Source organism: Arachis ipaensis, chromosome B3 (genome assembly GCF_059453495.1).
Source record: "Arachis ipaensis isolate K30076 ecotype BB chromosome B3, ASM5945349v1, whole genome shotgun sequence".
Lineage (NCBI taxonomy): Eukaryota > Viridiplantae > Streptophyta > Magnoliopsida > Fabales > Fabaceae > Arachis > Arachis ipaensis.
The window spans coordinates 92,816,418-92,843,594 of record NC_142438.1 but is presented as its reverse complement, the minus strand read 5'-3'; the positions used below and the strand labels follow the sequence as shown (position 1 = coordinate 92,843,594).

Here is a 27,177-nt window from a genome sequence, read left to right as displayed (position 1 = left end):
AAATTTCTTTTTAATTAATTAATTATTTTAAATTTTAATTTGAATTTTATTCTTCCTTTAATTTTCGAAAATCATCAACTCCTTTTTAAAATTTATTTTCGAAATCTAACTTTCAAATTTAATTTTTATTTTAATTAAATTTCGAAATTCTCTCTCTCATCTCCTTCTATTTACTTATTCATCTACTAACACTTCTCTCCCATCCAAAAATTCGAACACCACCTCCCTCTCTGTGTTTGAGTTTTTCCTCTTCTCTTCTTTACATTACATTTTTTTCTTCTTCTACTCACACAAAGGAACCTCTCTCTACTGAGGCAAAGAGGATCCCTATTATTTTCTGTTTTCTTCTTTTTCATATGAGCAGGAGCAAGGACAAGAACATCCTTGTTGAAGCAGATCCTGAACCTGAAAGGACTCTGAAAAGAAAACTAAGAGAAGTTAAAATACAATAATCCAGAGACAACCTTACAGGAAATTTCGAACAAGAATAGGAGATGGCAGCCGAAAATAATAATAATGCAAGGAGGATGCTTGGTGACTTTACTGCACCTAATTCCAATTTACATGGAAGAAGCATCTCTATTCCTGCCATTGGAGCAAACAATTTTGAGCTGAAACCTCAATTAGTTTCTCTGATGCAACAGAACTGCAAGTTTCATGGACTTCCATCTGAAGATCCTTTTCAGTTCTTAACTGAGTTCTTGCAAATCTGTGATACTGTTAAGACCAATGGGGTTGACCCCGAGGTCTACAGGCTTATGCTTTTCCCGTTTGCTGTAAGAGACAGAGCTAGAATATGGTTGGACTCTCAACCCAAGGATAGCCTGAACTCTTGGGATAAGCTGGTCACGGCTTTCTTAGCCAAGTTCTTTCCTTCTCAAAAGCTGAGTAAGCTTAGAGTGTATGTTCAAACCTTCAGACAGAAAGAAGGTGAATCCCTCTATGAAGCTTGGGAGAGATACAAGCAACTGACCAAAAAGTGTCCTTCTGACATGCTTTTAGAATGGACCATCCTGGATATATTCTATGATGGCCTGTCTAAATTAGCTAAGATGTCATTGGATACTTCTGCAGGTGGATCCATTCACCTAAAGAAAACGCCTACAGAAGCTCAAGAACTCATTGACATGGTTGCTAATAACCAGTTCATGTACACTTCTGAGAGGAATCCTATAAGTAATGGGACGCCTCAGAAGAAGGGAGTTCTTGAAATTGATACTCTGAATGCCATATTGGCTTAGAATAAAATATTGACTGCAAGTCAATATGATTTCTCAGAGTCTGAATGGAATGCAAGCTGCATCCAACAGTACTCAAGAGGCATCTTCTGAGGAAGAAGCTTATGATCCTAAGAACCCTGCAATAGCAGAGGTAAATTACATGGGTGAACCCTATGGGAACACCTATAACCCCTCATGGAGAAATCATCCAAATTTCTCATGAAAGGATCAACAAAAGCCTCAACAAGGCTTTAATAATGGTGGAAGAAATAGGTTTAACAATAGTAAACCTTTTCCATCATCCACTCAGCAACAGACAGAGAATTCTGAGCAGAATCCATCTAGCTTAGCAAATTTAGTCTCTGATCTATCTAAGGCCACTCTAAGTTTCATGAATGAAACAAGGTCATCCATTAGGAATTTGGAGGCACGAGTGGGCCAGCTGAGTAAGAAGATCACTGAAACCCCTCCTAGTACTCTCCCAAGCAATACAGAAGAGAATCCAAAGAGAGATTGCAAGGCCATTGATATAACCATCATGGTCGAATCCAAGGAGGAAGGGAAGAACGTGAATCCCAAGGAGGAAGACCTCCTGGGACGTCTAGTGATCAATAAGGAGTTTCCCTTTGAGGAACCAAAAGAATCTGAGGCTCATCTAGAGACTATAGAGATTCCATTAAACCTTCTTACGCCCTTCATGAGCTCTGATGAGTATTCTTCTTCTGAAGAGAATGAGGATGTTACTGAAGAGCAAGTTGCCAAGTTCCTTGGTGCAATCATGAAGCTGAATGCCAATTTATTTGGTAATGAGACTTGGGAAGATGAACCTCCCCTGTTCACCAATGAACTAAATGCATTGGATCAACTGAGATTGCCTCAGAAGAAATAGGATCCTGGAAAATTCCTAATACCTTGCACCATAGGCACCATGACCTTTGAGAAGGCTCTATGTGACCTTGGGTCAGGAATAAACCTCATGCCACTCTCTATAATGGAGAAACTTAGAATCTTTGAGGTGCAGGCTGCTAGAATCTAGTTAGAGATGGCAGACAATTCAAGAAAACAGGCTTACGGACAAGTAGAGGACATGTTAGTAAAGGTTGAAGGCCTTTACATCCCTGCTGATTTCATAATCCTAGATACTGGGAAGGATGAGGATGAATCCATCATCCTTGGAAGACCCTTCCTAGCCACAGCAAGAGCTGTGATTGATGTGGACAGAGGAGAATTGATCCTTCAACTAAATGAGGAAACCTTGTGTTTAAAACTCAAGGATCTCTCTCTGTAACCATGGAGAGGAAGCATGAAAAGCTTCTCTCACTGCAGAGTCAACCAGAGCCCCCACAGTCAAACTCTAAGTTTGGTGTTAGGAGGCCACAACCAAACTCTAAGTTTGGTATTGAACTCCCATATCCAAACTCTAAGTTTGGTGTTGGAAAGTCTCAACAATGCTCTGAACATCTGTGAGGCTCCATGAGAGCTCACTGTCAAGCTATTGACATTAAAGAAGCGCTTGTTGAGAGGCAACCCAATTTTTATTTATCTAATTTTATTTTTATTTTTATTGTTCTTTCATGTTTTATTAGGTTCATGATCATGTGGAGTCACAAAATAAATAGAAAAATTAAAAACAGAATAAAAAATAGCAGAAAAAAATCACACCCTGGAGGAAGGGCTTACTGGCGTTTAAACGCCAATAAGGAGCATCTGGCTGGCGTTCAACACCAGAACAGAGCATGGATCTGGCGTTGAACGCCAAAAACAAGCAGCATCCTGGCGTTCAGACGCCAGGAATGCACACTGAGGAAAGCTGGCGCTGAACGCCAGAAACAAGCATAGAACTGGCGTTGAACGCCAGAAACATGCTGCATTTGGGCGTTGAACGCCCAGAACAAGCATCAATTCGGCGTTTAAATGCCAGAATTGCATGCAAAGGCATTTTACATGCCTCAATAGAGCAGGGATGTAAATCCTTGACACCTCAGGATCTGTGGACCCCACAGGATCATCTCAGCATCTGTGGACCCCACAGGATCCCCACCTACCTCCGCTCAAACTCTCCCCTCTTCTCATTCATCCTCTCTTCCCAATAAACACCTTTCCCCAAAACCCTTCACCAATCACCTCAATCTCTCTCTTCCCTATTACCCATTCACCACTCACATCCATCCACTCTTCCCTATAAACCTACCTCACAAACCCCACCTACCTTCAAAATTCAAAATCACTTTCCCACCCAAACCCACCCCATATGGCCGAACCTTAACCCCTCTCCCTCTACTATATAAACCTCTCTATTCTTCTTCATTCTCACACAACACAACCCTCTCATCCCCTTCTTGGCCGAAACACAACCCTCTCTCCCTCTCTTCCATATCTTCTTCTTCTTCTTCTTTTCTTTCTTCTCTTGCTCGAGGGCGAGCAATATTCTAAGTTTGGTGTGGTAAAAGCATAAGCTTTTTGTTTTTCCATTACCATTGATGGCACCTAAGACCAGAGAATCCTCTCGAAAAGGAAAAGGGAAGACAAAAGCTTCTACCTCCGAAATTCATCTCCAAAGCCCATCAAGACCACTTCTATGATGTTGTGGCCAAGAAGAAGGTGATCCCCGAGATCCCTTTCAAACTCAAGAAAAATGAGTATCCGGAGATCCGACATGAGATCCAAAGAAGGGGTTGGGAAGTTCTAACAAACCCCATCCAACAAGTCAGAATTCTAATGGTTCAAGAGTTCTATGCCAATGCATGGATCACTAGGAACCATGATCGAAGTAAGAACCCGAACCCAAAGAATTATCTCACCATGGTTCGGGGGAAATACTTAGATTTTAATCCGGAAAATGTGAGGTTGGCGTTCAACTTGCCAATGATGGAAGAGAACGCACGCCCCTACACAAGAAGAGTCAACTTTGATCAAAGGTTGGACCAAGTCCTCATGGACATATGTGTGGAAGGAGCTCAATGGAAGATTGACTCAAAAGGCAAACCGGTTCAACTGAGAAGACTGGACCTTAAGCCTGTAGCTAGAGAATGGTTGGAGTTCATTCAATGCTCAATCATTCCCACTAGCAACCGGTCTAAAGTTACAATAGACCGGGCCATCATGATCCATAGCATCATGATTGGGGAGGAAGTGGAGGTTCATGAGATTATACCTCAAGAACTCTACAAAGTAGCTGACAAGTCCTCCACTATGGCAAGGTTAGCCTTTCCTCACCTTATTTGCCACCTATGCAATTCGGTTGGGATTGACATAGAGGGAGATATCCTCATTGAAGAGGACAAGCCCATCATTAAGAAAAGGATGGAGCAAACAAGAGAGCCTATTCATGGATCTCAAGAGACGCATGAAGAAGCTCATCACCAAGAAATCCCTGAGATGCCTCAAGGGATGTACTTTCCTCCACAGAATTTTTGGGAGCAAATCAACACCTCCCTAGAAGAACTGAGTTCCAACATAGGACAACTAAGGGTGGAACATCAAGAGCACTCCATCATCCTTCATGAAATTAGAAAAGATCAAAGAGCAATGAGGGAGGAGCAACAAAGACAAGGAAGAGACATAGAAGAGCTCAAGGACATCATTGGTTCCTCAAGAAGGAAACACCACCACCACTAAGGTGGACTCATTCCTTGTTCTTAAATTTTCTATTTTTCGTTTTCTTTATGTTAAGTGTTTATCTATGTTAGTGTCATATTACATGATCATTAGTATTTAGTAACTTTGTCTTAAAGTTATGAATGTCCTATGAATCCATCACCTCTCTTAAATGAAAAATGTTTTTAATTCAAAAGAACAAGAAGTACATGAGTTTCGAATTTATCCTTGAACTTAGTTTAATTATATTGATGTGGTGACAATACTTTTTGTTTTCTGAATGAATGCTTGAACAGTGCATATGTCTTTTGAAGTTGTTGTTTAAGAATGTTAAATATGTTGGCTCTTGAAAGAATGATGAATAGGAGACATGTTATTTGATAATCTGAAAAATCATAAAAATGATTCTTGAAGCAAGAAAAAGCAGTGAATACAAAGCTTGCAGAAAAAAAAATGGCAAAAAAAAATTAAAAAAATTAAAAAAAAGCAAGCAGAAAAAGCCAAAAGCTCTTTAAACTAAAAGGCAACAGCAAAAAAGCCAATAACCCTTAAAACTAAAAGGCAAGGGTAATAAAAAGGATCCCAAGGCTTTGAGCATCAGTGGATAGGAGGGCCTCAAGGAATAAAATCCTGGCCTAAGCAGCTAAACCAAGCTGTCCCTAACCATGTGCTTGTGGCGTGAAGGTGTCAAGTGAAAGCTTGAGACTGAGCGGTTAAAGTCAAGGTCCAAAGCAAAAGAAGAGTGTGCTTAAGAACCCTAGACACCTCTAATTGGGAACTTTAGCAAAGCTGAGTCACAATCTGAAAAGGTTCACCTAGTTATGTGTCTGTGGCATTTATGTATCCGGTGGTAATACTGGAAAACAAAGTGCTTAGGGCCACGGCCAAGACTCATAAAGTAGATGTGTTCAAGAATCAACATACTGAACTAGGAGAATCAATAACTCTATTGATGGGATATTTTTGCGGAAAAACGAATTTCTCCAAAATACCCAGATCTAACCGGCAAGTGCACCGGGTCGCATCAAGTAATAATAACTCACGGGAGTGAGGTCGATCCCACAGGGATTGAAGGATTGAGCAATTTTAGTTTAGTGGTTGATTTAGTCAAGCGAATCAAGATTTGGTTGAGAGATTTGTGATTTGCAGAATTTAAATTGCATAGAAAGTAAAGGAAATGGGTGAATTGCATGAAATTAAAGAGAACTGGAATTTAAAGTGCTGAATCTTAAAGAGAAAGAAATTAAATGGCAGAAACTTAGAACGCAAGAAATGTAAATTACAGAATCTGAAAGTGCAAGAAATGTAAATGGCTTGAATTGTAAAGGGAATTGGGAGTTGGATTTGCAGAAATTAAACAAAGAAAAGTAAATTGCAACAAACAGAGAAGTAAAGGATGTCTTGAATCAAACCGGATCTTAAAACAGAAATGTAAATAAGCATGAAAATAGTAAACAGGGAATGGGAAATGGGAAATCCGGATCTCAGGACCCAAGAGACTAGAAAACCAAGTCTAGATCTCAATGCCTTCCTAGATCCAACAAGAACAATTGCAAAGGAAATGTAGATTGCAAAGAAAGTAGATGAAAAGCAATTAACCGAAACTGAAATTCAATTAAGTAGAAAATTAAACAAGATCCCAAGGTGAAATTGAAACAGAAGTTCTTCAATTCTCCACCCAAGATCCAAGACAAGAAAAGTAAAGAGTGCTGGGCAAGAACAAGGAAGAAGAGAGATCAATTCTCCTCCCAAATTCTCTTGAATTAAAACAACAATGCTAAGGAATGTAAAAGTGAGCTCTAAGCGAACCGAAAAGAAAGCTATTCTGAAAAACTAAAAGGGAAGCTCCCTTAAAAACTTAAATTCTATGCTATTTATACACTTTCTTCAAATGGTCTTCAAGCCTTCAATTGGGCCTTTGCTCTTGATGGAATTGGGTTGAGATAGGCCTTGGTTGATTGCTCTTGGAGTTTGGGGAAGAACCGAATTGAACCGGGTTAGAATTATGAAAGCTTGAGTAAAAGTTGGAGTAAAAGTTAGGGGCTAACTTTTGCTCCAACTTTTCACATCAGCACCCTTCCTTGCTGATACCAACGTTGGGGCAAAAGTTAGGGGTCTAACTTTTGCTCCAACGTTGGCCTCCCCTTGCTTATTCATGGCGCCAACGTTAGCCAAAAAGTTAGGGGCTAACGTTGGCACAAACTTTTGCTAGTCCAGGGAATGTTTTTCATGCGCCAACATTAGCCAAAAAGTTAGGGGCTAACGTTGGCGCAAACTTTTGCTCATCCAGGGAGTGTTTTGTGATGCCAAAAGTTAGCCAAAAAGTTAGGGGCTAACTTTTGCTCCAGCTTTTGCCCAAAAGTTAGCCAAAAAGTTAGGGGCTAACTTTTGCTCCAGCTTTTTCCCAAAAGTTAGCCAAAAAGTTTGAGGCTAACTTTTGGTCCAGCTTTTTGCTTCCTGGTTCATTTTCAATTAATCCAAAAGTTTGAGCTAAAGTTTGAGGCAAACTTTTGCTCAAACTTTTTGTCCTCTCTTCCTCCTAACGATTCCTTCTTGCTTCACCCTTTCTCCAAGCTTTCTTCACCTATCATCAATCAACAAAACGCATCAAAGGTATGCTCAAAATCATGAGATATTCATTCTTTCATAATATGTGACAATTATAGCATAAAACCTCATGAAATAGCATGAATTCATACATGGTTGATTAAATCAAAGGAAACATGAAAATCTACCCAATTGGCTTACTTATGGCTCAAGAAAGTGCATAATTCAGTTGAAAACAAAAGAAAAAGGCTAGTGAAACTAGGCTAAGATGACTTGTCATTAACTATCTGAATTCTAAGTTCCTATAGATGCCAATCATTCTGAACTTCAATGGATAAAGTGAGATGCCAAAACTATTCAAGAGGCAAAAAGCTACAAGTCCTGCTCATCTGATTGGAGCTATGTTTCATTGATATTGTGGAATTTATAGTATATTCTCTTCTTTTTATCCTATTTAATTTTCAGTTGCTTGGGGACAAGCAACAATTTAAGTTTGGTGTTGTGATGAGCGGATAATTTATACGCTTTTTCGCATTGTTTTTAGTATGTTTTTAGTAGGATCTAGTTACTTTTAGGGATGTTTTTTTAGTTTTTATATTAAATTCACATTTCTGGAATTTACTATAAGTTTGTATATTTTTTTGTGATTTCAGGTATTTTCTGGCTGAAGTTGAGGGACTTGAGCAAAAATCAGATTCAGAGGTTGAAGAAGGACTGCTGATGCTGATGGATTCTGACCTCCCTGCACTCAAAGTGGAATTTCTGGAGCTACAGAACCTCAAATGGCACGCTTCCAATTGCGTTAGAAAGTAGACATCCAGGGCTTTCCAGAAATATATAATAGTTCATACTTTGGATAAGGATTGACGATGTAAACTGGCGTTCAACGCCAGTTCCATGCTGTAGTATGGCGTCCAGCGCCAGAAACAGGCTGCAAAGTGGAGTTCAACGCCAGAAACACGTTACAAACTGGCGTTCAACTCCAAGAATAACCTCTCCACGTGTAAACTTCAAGCTCAGCCCAAGCACACACCAAGTGGGCCCCGAAAGTAGATTTCTGCATCATTTACTTACTTCTGTAAACCCTAGTAGCTAGTCTAGTATAAATAGGACTTTTTACTATTGAGTTTTCATCTTTGGATTATCTTTTGATCCTTTGATCACGTTTTGGGGGCTGGCCTCTCGGCCATGCCTGAACCTTTCACTTATGTATTTTTCAACGGTAGAGTTTCTACACACCATAGATTAAGGTGTGGAGCTCTGCTGTTCCTCAAAGATTAATGCAAAGTACTACTGTTTTTCTATTCAATTCAACTTATTCCGCTTCTAAGATATTCATTCGTACTTCAGTATGATGGATATGATGATCGAGAAAGTCATCATCATTCTCAACTTATGAACACATGCCTGACAACCACTTCCGTTCTACCTTAGATTGAATGGATATCTCTTGGATATCTAGTACAGGGGACCGAGTCCGAGTTATTAGTGTCTTTGTGGTATAAGTTAGAACCCATGGATGGCTATTCCTGAGATCCGGAAAGTCTAAACCTTGTCCGTGGTATTCCGAGTAGGATCTGGGAAGGGATGGCTGTGACGAGCTTCAAACTCGCGAGTGCTGGGCGTAGTGACAGACGTAAAAGGATAGTAAATCCTATTCCAGTATGATCGAGAACTGACAGATGATTAGCCATGCAGTGATAGCGCATTGGACCATTTTCACAGGAGGATGGGATGTAGCCATTGACAACGGTGATGTCCTACATAAAGCTTGCCATGGAAAGGAGTAGGATTGATTGGATGAAGGCAGTAGGAAAGCAGAGATCAGAGGAACGAAAGTATCTCTATACGCTTATCTGAAATTCTCATCAATGAATTACATAAGTACCACTATCCTATTTTATATTATATTTAATTTTCGTCCACTATAATTTCTTAATACAATTTAATCCGCCTGACTGAGATTTACAAGGTGACCATAGCTTGCTTCAAGCCGACAATCTCCATGGGATCGACCCTTACTCACGTAAGGTTTATTACTTGGACGACCCAGTGCACTTGCTGGTTAGTTGTACGAAGTTGTGAAATAGATATAAGATCATGAACGTGCGTATTGAGTTTTTAGCGCCGTTACCAAGGAATGGAATGATCACAATTTCGCACACCAAGTCCTCATTCACTTGAAGGACCAACTCTCCTCTGTCAACATCAATCACAGCTTTTGTTGTGGCTAGGAAGGGTCTGCCAAGGATGATGGATTCATCCATATTCTTCCCAGTTTCCAGGATTATGAAATCAGCAGGGATGTAAAGGCCTTTAACCTTTACCAAGACATCCTCTACAAGTCCATAAGCTTGTTTCCTTGAATTGTCTACCATCTCTAGTGAGATTCTTGCAGCTTGCACCTCAAGGATCCCTAGTTTCTCCATTACAGAGAGGGGCATGAGGTTTATACTTGACCCTAGGTCACACAGAGCCTTCTCAAAGGTCATGGTGCCTATGGGACAAGGTAGTGAGAACTTTCAAGGATCCTGTCTCTTCTGAGGTAATTTCAGTTGAACCGGATCATTCAGCTCATTGATGAGCAATGGAGGGTCATCCTTCCAAGTCTCATTACCAAATAACTTGGCATTTAGCTTCATGATTGCTCCAAGATACTTAGCAACTTGCTCTTCAGCAATATCTTCATCTTCTTCAGAAGAAGAATACTCATCAGAGCTCATGAATGGAAGAAGTAGGTTCATTGGAATCTCTATGGTCTCTATATGAGCATCAGATTCCTTTGGTTCCTCATTAGGGAACTCCTTGGAGGCCAGTGGACGTTCACTGCCTCTCCCTCCTCTACAGGTTCGGCCGTGTGGGACATGTTTATGGCCTTACACTCTCTTTTTAGATTCTCTTCTGTATTGCTTGGGAGAGTACTGGGAGGGAGTTCAGTAACTTTCTTACTCAGCTGACCCACCTGTGCCTCCAAATTTCTAATGGAGGACCTTATTTCAGTCATGAAACTTAGTGTGGTTTTAGATAGATTAGAGACTATGGCTGCTAAGCTAGAGAGGCTCTGACGTTAGGATTTTTGCTAGTAAAGAATGTCATAAAAACAGTCGCGTTGTAGATATAGTCTCTAAACCGACAGAAATCCCTTCGTACAAACATTTTGGTTGTCACAAGTAACAAACCCCTTTTAAAATTGATAATCGAGTATTTAACCTCGGGTCGTCTTCTCAAGGAATTGCAGGGAGGTATGTTCTTATTATTGGTTATAGAGATTGTAAATTTGGGGGTTTGAGAAATTTGGAGTTTGGGCAATGTGCACAGGTATATTTAAATGACAAGTAAAATAAATTAACAATAATAAAATCTCTTGGCAAGGTATGGAGAACTGGAGATCCTATTCTAGTTATCCTTATCAATTGTGATGAGAATTGGATTCTTCCCCCACCTTATTAACCTCTAACTATGAAGGTAAGTTAAGTGGATGAATTAATTCTTGAAGAATTCCAATTCTCAATCAACAAATAGTTTGATAACTGATAAACCCATATTTCATGAGTTCTTTTGTGCTTAATTAGAGTGATTTATTCAACTCTTCACCTACTTATTCACATTAATTGCATGGTTTTACTTTCCCTTCCCTATTATGTCATGTTGTTAAAAACATGTTTCCTAAGCTTTAAAAATTAATTATTTTAATTACCTTTATTTCCATTCGATGTCGTGATTAGTGTGTTGAGTAGTTTCAGATTATCTAAGGCAGAATGACTAAAAGGATGAAAAAAGAAACATACTAAAATGGAAGGAGAAAGCAAAACGGAGCTTTAAAGAAACTGGTATCCACGCGATCGCATGGATGACGCGATCGCGTTCCAAGCACGAATCAGCAGCGACGCGGCCGCATGTCTGACGCGACTGCGTGCCTTAAGCAGAACGCATATGACGCGGTCGCATGACTGACGGGACCGCGTGGCAAGGAAAAGCTCCGAATGACGCGACCGCATGACCCATGCGGACGCGTGATAGAGGCCACGCACTAGAAATTACAGAATACGCCCCCAGTGAATTCTGAAGCCCTTTTTGGCCCAGATCCAAGTACAGACAGCATAGACCAGAGGTTATAAAGTGTGGGAATGCTTCCATTCAAGGAGAGCTCGCATATTTTTACCTTTCAATGATTTAGATTTAGTTGAGAGGGAGATCTTTTCTTTCTCTTTTAGGATTTAGGATTTCTTCTTGTTTTAAGAGTAACTCTGGATCCCAGGTTTAATGTTCTTTTAGTATTACTTCTGTTTATTTATTCCAACATTTGAATTGATTATTATAATTTGATTTATGAATTCTCTCATGTTATAGACTGTTATTTGAATTAATGATAATTGAGGTATTTTCAGTTTATGATTGTTCTCTTTGATTTAAGTTACCATTGCTTCCCATCTAAGGACCTCTTTATCATTCCAGCAATTTTACTTTTCCCCTTTTGGTTCTGGTTAAGAATTTAGTAACTCAACAGTTATTAAACTCAACATAATTGATAATCGTTATCTTGCTAATTGAGCTGAACTTAAATAATCCCAACCTTTTCTGAGGAAATAATTAGGATTCGAAAGTCAATTTAATTAGTCCCTTGACTTTCCTTTGCCCTGGTGAAGGTTGACCAAGTGGAGTTTAGATTCAACTTTCATTATTGTTGAGAGAGATAACTAAGTTGGACCTCTAATTTTTCTACCTTGCTAAAAGTTGCTTTACAGTTATTATTTATTCTTAATTGCCATTTAATTCACTCGTCATTTAAATTACTTGCTTCTCACCTTCTAAACCCCGATTATAACCTTTATAGCCAGTAATAAGAACATACTTCCTCGCAGTTCCTTGAGAAGACGACCCGAGGTTTGAATACTCGGTTAACAATTTTTAAAGGGGTTTGTTACTTGTGCACCCAACACGTTTGTACGAAGGGATTTTTGCCGGTTTAGAAACTATATCTACAACGCAACCGTTTCTATGAATTTCTTTACTGGTAGAAAACCCGACGTCAAAATGGTGCCGTTGCCGGGGAACTGCTAACGTGTGCCTTATTATTGGTTATTGTAAATATTTTTCTTTTGCTTGTTTATTTACTTTTGTTTTTCCTTTTTTTTCTTTATTTGCTACTATGAACTCTCACCCCTCTCGCTTTGAGTTTAGTTCTAATATTATTAAAGGAAATAGAAGTTACCGCAGGAATGTGCATCAAGGTCAGACCAATCAAGGATGGATGGAACCAAGAGGATCTAATCAACCCTTCTGGCAGCAACACCCTCCGAGATATCCTGGACAGAGACCATTCTACCGTGCATACCCAGCTGAAAGACATGGTGGACAACCTTGTAATTACCAACAAGCCCCACCCCGTGCATATGAACCATCCTTTTAACATAACCTCGAACCACCACACTCACAAGCTTTTCTTCACCATTTGCCATCATATGATCCTTCCTTACCCCAATACCAATCCAATCGCTCCCAATCATCACCACTTTCCTTTGTATCATGTCCAATTCTGGCAAACAACGAAGCAAAGGATCGCCTAAAGGAAACAGTAATTAAATTTCAAACAACCATTCAACAACTGGAGCAAGCACTAATTCAATGGGCCACTAGGCGCTCAAATATACAAGGATCAACCACGGCTCCATGTGGACAGTCCGATGAAGAGCGTAGCATGAAAGAAATATTAGAGACTCCAGTGGACAAGACAGAGAATGAATTCGTACTAGAACAAGTGGAAGAAGCTGTCATTGTTCAAGAAGAAGAGTTGGTTGAAGATCTAGGCGATGCTGAACTTCCTTGGGAAGCCAGAATTGAGGAAAACTCCGTCCAAGATGCCACAGTTAATGCTAAGGAGGATACCGTACAATCTCCAAGGCAAGTCGTTTACGAAGAATCAGACGGAATAATTCAAGAAGCAAATTTCCTTGATGATGATCGTCACAAGTCTAGTTCTCCTAGTGATGAACTTGCGTCCGCAAGTGAATTCTCTGAGATCGAAGAATCTTCCCCAAGTGAATATGAAAATGATACGGAGGTAGATTTCTCTCAACCTCCAATTTATGACTCGAGTGATGAGGAAGACATAGAAGACTTTGACCAGGATACATATACAATTGAAGATCTTTGCAAGGAAGTGGAAGAATTCACAGAAGAACACAAGGAAACAGAACTTGCAGAACCACCAAAAACACCTATCCCAAGGCCATTACCACCCAATACAAGCTTCAAGTGGGTACAATCCTTAACTTATAATTTTACTTATTCACTTGAATATGGTTTGCTTGAAACAGATGGCCAGCTTAGAGCTCTCTGCGGCTTTAAGAGTAAGAGGGAAATGGCTTTTATTCAGAGCTGGTGCACCAGGTTCAATAAGGTTCCACGCTTCACCTCGAAGTACACGGATTGGTATCATGCTCAATTGCATGGATCACAGAGAACGTTTGGTCACCACGGTGAGATTCTACTTTTTAAGCCGCCCGGATGGAGACATGAAGACCAAGACGGAGGCGGATTTAAACGCAAGGCTTGGAATCCTGAGGTTTATTCTGACATTTGTAACCCCAAGAGCCTAAAAATTTGTTTGAAGCTGCTCAGAAGCTTTACATGCCTAGTTTGGGACCCCGGAGGCTATTGGCATTCCAAGCACTGGTGGAGATTTTTAGACGAATTTAAACACAAGCCACCATAACAGGATACTCTTCCAATGTCCAACTTAAGGACTTTAACTAAAAGTGCTAGGTGGGAGACAACCCACCATGGTATGGTCGCCTCTTTTTCAACTTATTTCTTGTTAATTGCTTTCATTTTTCCTTTTTCATTTTAATTTATTAAACCTGGAATCATGCATAGCATTCATGTCCATCACTGCATCCTACATTTTTCAGTTAAAAAAAAAAAGGGGTTGCACGACGCGACCGCATGCCCCATGCGATCGCGTCATATCGCAAAAAGCACCACCCATGCGACCGCGTGACCCACGCGGCCGCATGATACATATATCGGCGTAAGGATCCAACGAACAGAAAGTTGGGCTGGAATCGTGCGGCCCTTATGCGTTTCGCACAAATTAGCCCACGCGATTGCATGCCCCACGCGATCGCGTCGCTTACCTAATACCAATCCCACGCGACAGCGTGAGCGACGCGATCACGTCGCATGGATTGCACATCACCCCAAAAGGAGACAGAGAGTTGCGCTAAAACGGTGCTGGAGTCGTGCGTTTAGCACAACTTCCAGCGACGCGATCGCGCGACCCATGCGATCGCATCACCCTTCTTTCCCCCCTCTCATGCGATCGCGTACCCCACGCGATCGCGTCACTCCCATTCTCGTCCCAACCACGCAGCTGCGTGGATTCGAAAATATAACCCCCCCAGCCCGCGAACCTATCAGTCGCGAGCCCCCCTCCCACCCCCAACCCTCTTCTCCCTCTCTGCTCCCTCTCCCTCCAACCACCACCCAGCCGCCACCGCCGGCCACCCAGACAACGCCGCCACCCCGTACGCCGTCGCACCAACCCCCTCCCCTCCCTTCTTCTCCCTTCCTCCTCTCCCCTCTCCGCCACTGCCTCCGCGACTACCGCCCCCCACCACCGCCACCCAGCCGCGCCCCCTCCCTCTCCGCCACCCAACCACACCCCCCTTCTTCTATCACTAACCCAAAACCCTCACCGCCACTGCCCCCTCAGCCACCACCGCGTCGCCGTGCACCACCACCGCGCCGGACGCCGCCACAGCCACCTTCTTCCCTGTTCCACCCCTTCCGCTTACCAGGTTCCGCAACACGCAACCTTTTTATCCGTTCGTCACTTTTCTGTATTTTTTATTCTGTTTATGTTCATAATTAGGATAGCTAGACTTGCATGTTGTAGTGGATTTTTAGGTTGTTAGGTAGCTTAGGCTGTGGTTAGTGGATCTAGGTCTGTTTACTTGCATTGTTCTTACTTCTGTTTTATCCTATTTGCAAATCTGTTGCTGCTATAATCATGATTCATATGCTGCTTTCTTGTATGTTGCTGCTGTTTACCTTGAGTTTTTCTGTTTATTTTATATCGATGTACATGCAGCTTGCTCTCTTTTAATTCATATGAACTGATCTGATTGCTGTTTATTTTCCGGAACAATCCAATTTTAGCTGGAATGCTGCCCAAATTTTTTGAAAATTGTTTTCATTCTTGTTTTGGTTTGGCAACTCTGTTTTACTCTACCTCCCCCAAACCATTTCATGAATGCTAAGGGCCACTTTCTTATCCTCTTTTGCTTTCCTGGTTCATAACATGCATTTATGATTCACTGATTCTAATTTCTGATTTTTTTTATTTCTATTCGAATCAGCATCACCCTGTTTTCTTTATTCAATTATGAGTACTTCTATTCTTACCTGTGAATCCTTGTTATATGGAATTTTTCTATGCCACTTACCTTCCTAACTCACTAATTTTAATTTACTAATTTCTTTTTCAAATCCTAACCATACTAACCCTTTTGATCTCTTTTCTGATTATTTTCACTTTCCTCTAACTTTCTAACCATGGCATATTGCTTATTTTTTTCCATTTAACATAAATTCAATCACATTTCATATACTCATTTTCCTTATTCTATTTCTCCCTTACCGCTTTGAGTTTTCTTTGTTTAAATTGCCTATTTGCTTTCCTATTTTTTTTATCCATTCCTGGTTTTCTGTTTTTCAGGATGTCTGCCTCACAGAGGAAAGGTAAAGGCAAGGCTACTGGCAAGCGTAAGAGAGGAGATTCTTCCCAGTCCATCATTTCTCTAATGCACGATTCCTCATGGCGGGAGAAGAATTTCACACAGCAGGAAAAAGCTGACCAGCTGCTCCCTTCGACTGATCCTATAAAATTTGCAAACCGGTACTGTGAGCTAAAGTACCTGACTTTTGCAAACTCCAGAAATCTATACCTGGAACGTACCTTGAAGATTCCAGAAGCCCACCAGCAATACACTACTGAGCAAATCAAGCAAAAGGGCTGGTTCTTTCTGGAGAGATCACTGACAGAGGTCAATGCATCTTGGGTCCGGGAATTCTATTGCAACTACTACCTTACTACCCTAGATGCCGTGAACCTGAGGGGAAAGCAAATTCTGGTCACTGAGGAGGCCATAGAGACCATTCTCCAGCTCCCAGCCAAGTCCGATCAGCCAGATGGTTTTGCACAGGCTGAGGAAAACATGGGCCAGATGCAGTTTGACTGGGATGCTGTGAAGGCAAGGATAGCTCTCGACCCTGCTGTTCCTTGGGAGATGGGTCAGAACACCACTATGCCTAGAGGGATCAAGAGAGTGTACTTAAATGATGAGGCTCGGTGATGCCAAGGCATCATAGGCTAGTTTCACTAGCATTTTTCTGTTAGTTTTAGTTGTTTTATGCATTTTCTTGAGCTTAAAGTAACCAAAAATGGTTAAATGAAGAACAAAGCAATGAACCATCCAAACAACATGATTTTGATGCATATTCCATGAGTTTTAGTTATAATACTTAAATGCTATGAATGGAAGATTTCTCATGAAATTTTGCAAGACTTTGATGCAATTGTTTGGATGATTTCAGGGAAGAAGAGGCTAGGCAAGGAAGCAACAAAATCAATAAAGGAAGCTTGAATATCACATGTGGAGTTTAAGTTCCAGTTTAAGCCTAAACTAGAGCTTAAACGCCAAAAATCATGAAGGATAAGAAATGCTGGAATTGAAGTTTAACCTCCAGTTTGACCTCAAACTGGAGGTTAAACGCCAGAATGAAAAGCCTCACTAAAGAAGCATTCCACGTTTAACCTCCAGTTTGACCTCAAACTGGAGGTTAAACGCCAGAATGAGTATGCCACCCAGGGAGGAGTTCCACGTTTAACCTCCAGTTTGACCTCAAACTGGAGGTTAAACGCCAGAACCAGGAAGAGTACCAGGGAGCCATTCCACGTTTAAGCTCCAGTTTGACCTCAAACTGGAGCTTAAACGTGTTCGACAGCTTTTCTACTCCAGGGTTGCTCTCTCCATTTCCACGTTTAACCTCCAGTTTGACCTCAAACTGGAGGTTAAACGTGTTCGACACCTCCAGGGCTACCATTCTAAGCTTCCACGTTTAACCTCCAGTTTGACCTCAAACTGGAGGTTAAACGTGTTCGACCTCCAGTATGCCTCCACCCTTTTTCACGTTTAACCTCCAGTTTGACCTCAAACTGGAGGTTAAACGTGTTCGACCTCCAGGGCTGCCCTTCCTATCTCCACGTTTAAGCTTCAGTTTAACCTTAAACTGAAGCTTAAACGTGTTCGACTACATGACTCTCCAGGGCTACCTTCTTCCATTTCCACGTTTAAGCTTCAGTTTAACCTTAAACTGAAGCTTAAACGTGCTTCTACAAAAGGCCTCACTGGAAGTGTCTGGCGTTTAAGCTGCAGTTTAAGCTTAAACTACAACTTAAACGCCACTCTTGGAAAAGGTTCCTGGGCCAAAAATATTGTGATTTAAGTTAGTCTTTGAGCACAAAGATTAACTTAAACTTACTTTGGTATGAAACCCAATTGAATATCATGGTTTATGGGATTGGGCCTGAAGGATTGATGAGTTTGAAATCTCAATTTATTGAGTCATGTGTCATTATTTGATTATCACTAAGTTGGCTCAATAAATGTTACAGGATTTGGATCAACAACCTCATCAAGATTATGGATCATAAACCCAAGGCAAAAGGAAAGCAAGGAGAGGCCTCAAAGCCCAAGAAGCACAACTGAAGCTCAATATAGAAAGTGTATAAATAGGATAGAAGTTAAGTTAGAGGGGACTTTTACTTTCACTTTTTAGCTAGTTTCCCTTTTCTTTGTAATTGAATTCAGAGCTATGATTCACTAAACCCCCTTTCATTGGGATAGGGAGCTCTATTGTAATTCAATGAATCAATAATAGTTTATCTTCTTCTTCAATCTTTTCTCTTGAATTTTGTTAGAAAGCTTCTCGATCTAATTCCATTGAGTAGTTGTCTTGGGAAAGAAACTACTCATACTTGGAATCCTTCGGAGCCTTGGGAAAGGAATGGAGGATTCGTGCTAGAGAAGCTTTCTCACAGTGGATTGGATTGGGGTTTGGATGGATATTGTGACATGTAATCCTACCAAATTGTGGTTCATGAAATTGTGTGGTATAATCAGTGATCAAGCATCATCTCTTCTTATGAACATTTAAACCAAGGGATTGGGAATTTGTTTGTTTTTAGAGAGCATTGTGAGCCAAGGAATTGGGATCCAATCATATAAGATTGCCAAGCAAAATTCAATGAACGCATTGGTTGAGGAAGAGATAAACATGTTTTGATTCGGAGATCTCAATATCTCCTATAACCCAATGAATTCCCCAATTCTGATTTCCACTTTCTCTTTACATTCTGCTACTCAATTCATGCAATCACCCCCATTCCCTTTTAATTTCAGCAATTTAGTTTCTGCTCTTTAATTCATGCAATTTAAGATTCCGCCATTTCAATTTCTTGTCATTTACTTTTCCCGCCACTTTTACATTCCGCAATACTCATCTCAATCTTGATTCCGCTCAACTAGAACACACTTCTAATCCGAATTGCTCACTCAACCAATCCTTGTGGGATTCGACCTCACTCTATTGTGAGTTTTTACTTGACGATAACCGGTGCACTTGCCGGAAGGAATTTTGCCGATCGTGCAATTTCCTAAATCGTAGCATAACTAGTTTATGCGCATCAAGTTTATGGCGCCGTTGCCGGGGATTGGTTTTCGATTGACAATTCTCAAATTGGAAGCTAACTAGATTGAGCAATTTTCTCTTGCTTTGTTAATTCTGTCCAAGATACTTGTTGAATTTTAATTTCTGCACTTGGTTACATGCTTTCCTTCTTTATGCCTTTAAATTCATGCAACTAACTCACTGACTCACCAACTGTTTGAATTAATTCCTCAATTGAGCTAACCATACTCTTCCATTAACCAAGAGTATTTCACTTGTTTGTGTTTGAGCTGTGTTCTTGTATGACAGGTAGGAGAGGAGCGACATCAACTCCTCCATATACCGAACCAGAGAGGACCCTTCATAGACTTAGAAGGGAAGCAAGAGGGAAGAGAGTAGTGGGAGAAGAGGAATCTGAAGGAGAATCTGAGGACAATTTTGAGGAAGCTTTAGATCTCAACATGGATAGAGAAGTTCACAACCATGAGAGAGCTGATGGAAACGATGCCATCCCTGAGAGGAGGGTTCTTAGTTCATACATAAACCCAACCTCTGGGAATTGTGGTAGTAGCATCCAGAAACCACCCATTCAAGCCAACAATTTTGAGCTCAAGCCACAGCTAATATCACTAGTGGAGAATCATTGTTCCTTTGGAGGAAGTGCTAATGAAGACCCAAACCAACATCTCACAAAATTCCTGAGAATTTGTGACACTGTGAAGTCCAATGGAGTCCAGGAAGATGCCTATAAACTGCTTTTGTTCCCATTTTCACTTAGGGACAAAGCAGCTAAGTGGCTGGAATCATTCCCAAGGGGGAGTCTAACAACATGGGATGAGGTGGAAAGCAAGTTTCTGGCACGTTTCTACCCTCCACAAAAGGTCAATAGGCTTCGATCTGAGGTTCAGACTTTTAGACAACAAGATGGTGAAACTCTCTACGAGGCATGGGAGAGATTCAAGGACTTGACAAGGAAATGCCCACCAAACATGTTCCATGATTGGGTGCAACTGCACATCTTCTATGATGGGCTCTCTTATGAATCAAGGAAGGCTGTAGACCATTCATCAGGAGGTTCATTGAACAGGAAAAAGACTGTGGAAGAAGCCATTGAAGTGATCGAGACAGTGGCTGAGAATGAGTACTACTATGCATCAGAAAGGCACAACACTAAGGGAGTCATGGAGCTGAACCATGTTGATACAATTCTAGCCCAAAACAAGGTGTTTGCCAAGCAACTAGCAGAGCTTACCAGGCAAATAGAAACAAAGCAAGTGGCTGCAATACACACACAAGATCAAGAGGAAGTAGGCATTGAAGGAGGTGATTGGGATGAGGTTAACTATGTGGGAAACCAACAAAGGCAATCATATGATCCACATTCCAACACTTACAACCCAGGCTGGAGAAACCACCCAAACTTTGGGTGGGGAAACCAACAAACCCAACCACAAAACCACAAACCTTACAACCACAACCAACAAAACAATTCCACATACCAAAACTCCAACCAAAGATCATACCAAGCCACACAAAACACTTACCCCCAACCATCATATCATGGCCAAAATAATCAACATACCCAACCTAATCCGAACCAACAATTTCAAGATCAATTAAACCGGATAGAAGGAATGATGGCAACCATGAGTCAAGACATTATTGAACTGAAGAGCTTCAGGGATGATGTGAGAACTACCTTAAGAAACCATGGTGAAAAACTCAAGAGGATGGAATCTCAAGTAGGAGAGCTATCTCAACAGGCACCCAAATCAACTGCAGTGTTCCCTAGTGACACAGAAAAGAATCCTAAAGGGGAACAAAAGAGAGTAAGATGGGAAGAATGCAAGGCCATCACCATATTGAAGGAAATCTCAGAAGAAGAAGGAATCAGGTCCTCAGAGCAGGAACCAGAAATCTTGAAGGAAGGTGTGGAAGAAGTTAAGCAGGAAGGTGGAACTGAGCAAGCCAAGGAACTGCAAAAAGGCATGATGGAAATATACCAACCAAAAGCACCATTTCCTGAGAGGTTAGGAGGAGGTGAAAAAAGGAAAACCTATTCAAGGTTTCTAGAGACATTTAACTCTCTTCATGTCAATATTCCCTTTCTTGAGATTCTTCATCAAATGCCCACACACATCAAGTATTTAAAGGAATTGTTAAGCAGGAAAAGAGTTTTGAAGGGAGGACAAACGGTAACAATGAACAAAGAATGCAGTGCTCTCATCAAGAAGGACACACTCTCTAAGAAAACGGACCCAGGAAGTTTTCATATCCCTTGCATCATAGGGGAAACAAAAATTGACAGAGGATTCTGTGATCTAGGAGCTAGCATAAATGTGATGCCTCTAACTCTTATGAAGAGGCTACAACTGAATGAGGTGAGATCCACTGATGTAATCATACAACTGGCTGACAAAACTCAGAAGCAAGCTGAAGGGGTAGTTGAAAATGTGCTGGTGAAAGTGGGGGATTATTACTTTCCCACAGACTTTGTCATTATGGACATGGAGGAAAGCTACTTACACCCTATCATTCTGGGCAGACCATTTCTAGCCACTACTAGAGCGCTCATAGATGTAGAACAAGGAGAGCTAATTCTGAGAATACATGATGAACAGCTCATTTTCAAAGTTTTCAAACCTGCATCTGAGCCTGAACCAGAACCTGAAAAGCCTAAGGATGATAGTAGCTATCTGTGTTTGAAGGAAAGGAATCCAGCAGCTGAAACTCTAAAACAGTCCTTGGAAGGCAACCAAGAGTTGCAAGAGTTAGAGCCACAAGAATCAGTGGAAACAGATCAGAAGGATCCTCCTGACATAAGGGTCAATGAAGAAATCCTCAAGAGAAAGGGAAGAGTGATAGGGAGATTGCTAAGAGGATGGAGAAATAAGAAAATTCCCACTGAAGGTTTTTCTCAGGGAGATAACGTGATATCAAGTCATTATCTGCCAATCCCACCTGGCCTCAAAACCATTCCTTCCCAGCTCCCTCAAGTGTTCACAATCAGGAAAGTTCTTTCTATGGAACATTTAGAGATCATGAATGAATCAAGTGGGGACGTTTTCATAGTGAGAGGAGAAGACGTCAAGCACTACAATCCACCCTAACAAGGGACAACCGTCAAGCTAGTGACGTTAAAGAAGCGCTTCATGGGAGGCAACCCATGTTTTTAGTATCCTTAATCTTTAGTGCTTTGCTTTACATCTAATAAAGCATGGTTTCTTATGCATGAACTTGAATCCTCAGGACAACTATTGATTAAGTGCACTAAACCTTGCATGTAAATTACAATGGGTCTCTAAGTTTGGTGTGCCTGATGGCACTCCCAAATCTTACTCAAATTGAATTCCATCTTTCATTCAAGGTGCACAACCAAACATTAAGTTTGGTGTTCTTTTTTAACACAGTTTATGAAAAGCAAGAAGTTCCTCTGGATTTCAAAATTCATGACAAGTATACCATTCACATGTTTTAATACTTTGGTTTCAATTACTTAGGGTAGTAACTTTGTTTAGAATCAAAGAGCCAAGGTGACTATGATTTATTAGAATTATGCACACTCATTAAGGACAACCAATATGGATTTCATGTCATCAGGAGACTTAACCAAACACTAAGTTTGGTGTCCAAATAATAAGTGTGCATACATGTAGAAGTCACGGCTATAAGCTCCTAAAGACAAGCATTGATTTACATGTGCAAATACTATTCATAATTCACATGGACCGAAAAATGATAGCAAATTTGTTTGTTTGTGCAGGTACAAAAGAAAAGACAAAAATGGAGGAAAAAGACAAAGGGAGGTACGTGCTTGGTCAAAAAGAAAATTCACAAATCTTTGAAACTAACACATGGGAAAAGGAAGTTCTGCAAGAAAAGAAAGCTACATGTACAACCTAATGCATCCAGAATACTTCCAAGAAAATGAAAAGCAAATCGTCCTTATCCACAATTCATATATTTACCATCAAGCCACCCTTCACAAACCACCCTAGCCGTCCATTTTTCACTCATGGGCACTATAAAGAACCACTTGGGGAACGAGTCCCACACCACCAATTCTTCTCCATACACATTTTCCTTCATAATAGCATAACTATCTCTTGCCGAAAACAACCTCACCACACTTCCAACAACACTTCTTGCTTTACCTTGTCAACTTTAGCTTGTCACTTACCAAAACTAAAGAATCAATGGCAGCTTCATCTAGCCACAAAAGAAGAAAAGACAAGCAGCCAATGGAGGAAAACAGGGAATTCGATGCATGGAGATACAGATCAGTTTTCCATGAGATTCAAGCCGAATGGATGAGACCTAAAACGGTACTAGCTGAGGTTCCCTTTGACCTTGAAAAGGATGAGTTCCCAGGTGTTTGGGAAAAGATCAAAAAGAGGAAGTGGGAGCTCCTGACTAAGCCAATCACTAAAATCAACATCAACTTGGTGAAAGAGTTTTATGCAAATGCAGTAAGGGAGGATCAAACCAAGAATCCCACATACAAAAGCTATGTGAGAGGGGTGGATGTTGACTTCAGTCCCAAAGCAATCATGAAAACTCTTGGCCTAAAAAACATACATTTCAGCCAAGCAAGTTATGAAGAAAGGATTATAGGAGAACCTGACTATACAACTATTGCTGAAGACCTTTGTGCCATCAGAGCTGAATGGGTGAGAAAAACAAGAGGGGCCCCAAGAGTCTTGAGAAGGGGAGACCTAACACCTGAAGCTAAAGGGTGGTATGCAATAGTTAGGAGATCCATCCTACCCACTGCAAACTCTTCAGAAATAGTCCCTAAAAGAGCCATCTTGCTACATTGCATTATGGTTGGAGGGGAGATCAAAGTTCATAAACTCATTGCTGAATAGATACAAGAGTTTAGTGAGAAAAGTGACCCTGAATCCTGGCTCCACTTCCCTAGCACTATCATTAGACTATGCATCGATGCCCAAGTACCACTTGAGGATGAAAGACCTAATTGGCTATATCCTGGACTGGCCATAACTGCGCACAGAATGACTCTTGGCCCAACTCCTCCAAGACATACAAGAAGAAGAAATGAAGAAGGGCAACAAGTGGAAGCCGAACAAGAAGCAGAACAAGAAAGACAGGAAGGAGAAGATAGAGAAGAAGAGCAAGAAGAGCAAGCAACTCCTGAAAGAAGACAACGAATTCCCAGAGACCCCATGGATATGAGCAGAATGCAGGAAATCATGGAAGGAATGTCTCAACAATACATGAGGTCTCAGGAGAGACAAGAGGACTTTCATCTAAAAATGATGGATATGCAAAGGAACTTTGAATCAAGATTCTTCGATCTGCAAAGGGAACAAAATTTACACTTACAGGAATCCTTCAGCCACATATGCCAACACCAAGATGCCAATGTCTTGGCAATCAAGGAAGCCACCACTTTACAGAATGCAAGATACTCAGTCCAAGCTGATTACAACATCAGTTCGCAAATCAAGCTTAACTATATAGGGGAACATCTACACAAGATGGACCCAGCATTCCCAGCTTATGATGAGTATTTCAAAGGGAGGAAAGAAGGAGAAATAAACAAGGCAATGATCCTTGAAAAAGGAGTGGAAGAAACGATGAAAAAGGCTGGATTCTGGAAAAAGCTCATAAGAAAAGACAAAGGAAGCACAAGTGGTCAAAAAGAGGCAGGAAGCAAGAAGAAGCAGGATCCCAAGAATTAAGAAGAACCAAGCAATAAATAAGAGGTGGTCTCGTTCCTTAATAATCAAATGATAATTGGTGAATTGTCTTTATGACCGTCTTTTCATCATAAGTCATTTAAGTGTTATGTGGAATCTTTTTTTTTTTTTTTTTTTTTATAAGTCGTTTTTTTTAGTATGTGTGTTTGTTAATTGCTTTGAATAAAGTGAATGCCTAGATGTTTGGATATAACTTCACCTTCTTAAACAAGTGCGTGCCATGCTTGTTCTATTTCCAAAAATAAAAGAAAAGTTTGAACAAAAGTAACTTGGCTAAATTAGTGACAAATCAAGTGGAATTAAGTGGTGGTATGCATGCTTGATTGTTTAGTCAGATCACTAAAATTAGAATGTAGAATTATCATTTTTATGTAGAAAGTGAAAATTGTCTATGGATCTTGATGAATAAATGTCTTTGGCCATGAAAAAAAAAAAAAAAAAAAAAGAAAGAAAAAGAAAAAGAAAAAGCCACAGAAAAAGGCAACCAAAAAGCAAAAAAATTGAGAAAATAAGCTAGGTACCAATGGTTTGAACTTCTGAGACAAATGCCTGTGGTGTTTATGTATTAAGGATATGCTTGGATGAATAGGTTCTGAGGAGTGTTTCAACACTTGGTAACTTGGGTTAACTAACCCGGGATTATCAACCAAAAGTCCATTATCAAGAGCAACCTAAATACAAAACATTTAGTCACACAAAGAGGTGCTGGGCACCAATGTCTCAAGAAGAAATGTGAACTAAAATGCCTAAAGTGGATATGTGTAGTGCACTGATAAGAAAAAGATAATGCCAAAGGCTTGTGCAACACATGACACTAAGCAAACAAGGAGCAAAAGAAGCTCTAAGAAAAAGAAAAGAAAAACAAAGAAGAGAAAAGTGCCAAAGACATAAGAATAACAAGAGGCCATAGCAATGCTTGATGGATGCAATGAAAAAGTGATAATCCTACCTGATAAGTATGAAAAAGTGATGCTGCAACTTTCTGCATAAAACCCTTCTGATGAACTTCAAATGCTTGCTAATATAGCCAATGTAATTGCTTTCTGTTTCATACTTTCTTCTCAAATAACTCAGGACTTGCTTAGGGACAAGCAAGTATTAAGTTTGGTGTTGTGATGCCAAGGCATCATAGGCTAGTTTCACTAGCATTTTTCTGTTAGTTTTAGTTGTTTTATGCATTTTCTTGAGCTTAAAGTAACCAAAAATGGTTAAATGAAGAACAAAGCAATGAACCATCCAAACAACATGATTTTGATGCATATTCCATGAGTTTTAGTTATAATACTTAAATGCTATGAATGGAAGATTTCTCATGAAATTTTGCAAGACTTTGATGCAATTGTTTGGATGATTTCAGGGAAGAAGAGGCTAGGCAAGGAAGCAACAAAATCAATAAAGGAAGCTTGAATATCACATGTGGAGTTTAAGTTCCAGTTTAAGCCTAAACTAGAGCTTAAACGCCAAAAATCATGAAGGATAAGAAATGCTGGAATTGAAGTTTAACCTCCAGTTTGACCTCAAACTGGAGGTTAAACGCCAGAATGAAAAGCCTCACTAAAGAAGCATTCCACGTTTAACCTCCAGTTTGACCTCAAACTGGAGGTTAAACGCCAGAATGAGTATGCCACCCAGGGAGGAGTTCCACGTTTAACCTCCAGTTTGACCTCAAACTGGAGGTTAAACGCCAGAACCAGGAAGAGTACCAGGGAGCCATTCCACGTTTAAGCTCCAGTTTGACCTCAAACTGGAGCTTAAACGTGTTCGACAGCTTTTCTACTCCAGGGTTGCTCTCTCCATTTCCATGTTTAACCTCCAGTTTGACCTCAAACTGTAGGTTAAACGTGTTCGACACCTCCAGGGCTACCATTCTAAGCTTCCACGTTTAACCTCCAGTTTGACCTCAAACTGGAGGTTAAACGTGTTCGACCTCCAGTATGCCTCCACCCTTTTTCACGTTTAACCTCCAGTTTGACCTCAAACTGGAGGTTAAACGTGTTCGACCTCCAGGGCTGCCCTTCCTATCTCCACGTTTAAGCTTCAGTTTAACCTTAAACTGAAGCTTAAACGTGTTCGACTACATGACTCTCCAGGGCTACCTTCTTCCATTTCCACGTTTAAGCTTCAGTTTAACCTTAAACTGAAGCTTAAACGTGCTTCTACAAAAGGCCTCACTGGAAGTGTCTGGCGTTTAAGCTGCAGTTTAAGCTTAAACTACAACTTAAACGCCACTCTTGGAAAAGGTTCCTGGGCCAAAAATATTGTGATTTAAGTTAGTCTTTGAGCACAAAGATTAACTTAAACTTACTTTGGTATGAAACCCAATTGAATATCATGGTTTATGGGATTGGGCCTGAAGG

General features: G+C 40.6%; 2 non-coding genes across 2 annotated transcripts; both read right to left on the bottom strand.

The window, feature by feature from the left end:
* Window positions 1-890: 890 nt before the first annotated feature.
* Window positions 891-998, bottom strand: LOC148571587 (small nucleolar RNA R71). Its single transcript, XR_015908486.1, has one exon. It is a non-coding gene; the product is annotated as a small nucleolar RNA R71 (small nucleolar RNA).
* An 18,986-nt stretch (window positions 999-19,984) lies between these two features.
* LOC148571586 (small nucleolar RNA R71) lies at window positions 19,985-20,088 on the bottom strand. Its single transcript, XR_015909013.1, has one exon. It is a non-coding gene; the product is annotated as a small nucleolar RNA R71 (small nucleolar RNA).
* Between the last annotated feature and the right edge of the window lie 7,089 nt (window positions 20,089-27,177).